Here is a 2,618-nt window from a genome sequence, read left to right on the forward strand (position 1 = left end):
TCTGGACTTACTTTGTGATTTTTTTTTTTTTTTTTTTTTTGAATGTGTACATCCATCTCAGGTACCGCTAAACCAGCAGAAATACTAAACCTATTGTATAAATGAAACTAAAAATTCTCAATACTGGAGACAACATGGAATATATACTGTCTGTATAATAGCTGTGAGTGCAGTGTTCACTCCCATAGCCAAGTGTTGAAAGATGAAGCTGTACTCATAGATTTTCTAGGCCATGACCCTGCTGGTTCTGGATTTTGGGGCCTGGCAGCACTACATTCTCACTGTGTTGTCTAGGCTGCCCTGTGTGATTTGTTAATGGAGTTCTCTGACGCTGCTTCTGAATGCTGTTTTGAAAATTTAGTTTGAAGCTTCTATCTCTGCTTGTTGCTTCTACAGTTTAGAGCTGAGTTTCCTGCCCTGTACCTTCTCTGATAGCCACTATTCACCTCTAAGCTTTAGAGAGATTTGTTGACTACAGCTGAGTTAATGCAAAGTGAATGAATATAAAAGGATAAGATGGAATAAAAAATATTTCAGAACAATTCTAGGGCATGCAGCAGATTTGAAGAACGGACTTTTAGCTGTAGTGCCACATGGATGCTGCTGTGTCTGGATAAGTAGGAGTTTGTTTCAGTACTAGAGGTATGTTGTCACATACCTGACATTTGCTTTAGTAAGAGAGGTGCATCAAACTGAAAAAAAAACCAAGGAGACAAAGGAGGCCATTCCCTTATCAGCAGTCCTAAAAAACTTCTTTTTTGCTCCTGCTATCATAAATGAGTTTGGAGTTTGTTTCCAAAGAGGAGAGGGAGGAGACATTGCTAATCTGTCACTGCCAGGACCTGGTGTCTCATTTGATTAAGATGGGTGTATTGTTGAGTGATGTTGTGACTGTTTCCCTTAGCAATTGCATCTCTTCATTTTTTTGAAAACTAATACATATTCTAATGAGACATGTTTTGGATTGCGTAAATGACATTTAGTCCTGCATGAAAATTAGTCAAGTAATTGCCTTCCATGTTAGGGATTGAGTTACAAATGTGTAAATGCAAAATTGCAGATAATACAATTTTATTTGTTGCTGCTTATATTTCCGTTTGTCTTAGAGAAAGCAGTCAAATACCTTCTATCTTATAAATGCCTCATATAATTGAAGAACTGTTTAGAAACGTTAGTGTCTGAAGTGCCCAACTGATCATTCATTTTCCATTTGAAAGAAGTTTAGAGATTTAACAAGAGCTTCAGCCACGAGGCAGATAAGCCATAGATGGCTAAACATTTGCTGTTTGTCATAGCTTAGGTAATTATTTTTTATATTTTCTCACCAACCACATACTCCAAAATTCCCATGCGAACCGCCGGTAGACTGGAGTTTCTTTGTTTCTATAATGGGGCACCTGCATCTGGACATTGTCTGTATGTCTCCTGTTGCTATTATTCTTCCTCTCTAGGACTTCCCCTGCACTGCTTGCAGCAGTAGCATCAAAGAAGCTTCAGTCAGTGTGCACATCTGTTTCTTGTCTCCTGTGTATTTCCATGGATCCCAGTGACAGTGCAAACATTTCCGTCCTTGCTGCCTCTCAGGTTATCTCCTTTGCCTTGTCTTCCATTCTGTTTGCCAAACAGTTTTCAGATACTTGGTGGACGGAAGGGTGGAAAACTGCCAGGGGCTATTACAGCAGATACACAACATCTTCTGGCTCTTTCGGATAAGATGAAAAAAAGGTGGTGTGGACTTTGCCTGGGTTCTATGGGGTTTAGAGTCACGTGTACCAGGGTGTTCGTATTCCTGTGAGTGCAATTTGCTGAAGAAAAAACTGTGGAACTGGGAACAAGACCACTGTGAAGCATCCAGTGCTTTCGGAGATGGTATTTTTACTTGCCAGTCTACAGGGCCTGTCCTCTACACACCCCTTTACAGTACTGGGTATCAATAGGGATGATGGCAACTGGAAGGGCAAAATAAACAGGATTGCCCTACTATTCCTGGGTGTAAATCCTCACAAAGCTTCCTGTGGCAAAGTGCTGCTGGCAGCATGGGCAGGGATGCTGTGTTGGGGCCATTGCTCAGAGGGGATTCAAGCACTCTACCCGCTGCTGGTGATTTTAGGTGCTGAAACATTGTCCCTGAGGCAGCACAAAAACCTACAGTGCAGCTGTATGGGTGAAAACGTGGGGAGGATTTGTGCTACAGTGCAATATAGGAACATATCCATAGGATGTATACATGTCCACAGCAAGGAAAGGCGGGGGGAGGAATATCTTGGAGGAAGGTGATATCAGATGATTGGCAGTTCAGCTGAAATAGATGGGGTCAGCATGGGTAGGGAAGGGCAACCTGGATGCCAGTCTGCTGCTTCTGCACCCCAAGAAACACCCTCTGTCAACAAGTCATAGTTAAGAATAAAGGAGTACAAGCCTGGTGTGACTGGGATGGAGTGCATGGATTTGCCACCTGTGGTGGAAAGGGGACAACAGTGGGAGGAACTCGACTCACCTCCCATTGGGGATCACACCATGGGGAGTCATATGTCAACTAAACCAGTGGCAACCCCCCGTGAGAAGTCCTATACAAGGGCTTCATGTCAATAGGACTACAAATTCCTGTTAAAGCTGAG

Source organism: Pezoporus flaviventris, unplaced genomic scaffold (genome assembly GCF_033815535.1).
Source record: "Pezoporus flaviventris isolate CSIRO_AGI_PZ_B2104156 unplaced genomic scaffold, CSIRO_AGI_Pfla_v1 ptg000090l, whole genome shotgun sequence".
Taxonomy (NCBI): domain Eukaryota; kingdom Metazoa; phylum Chordata; class Aves; order Psittaciformes; family Psittacidae; genus Pezoporus; species Pezoporus flaviventris.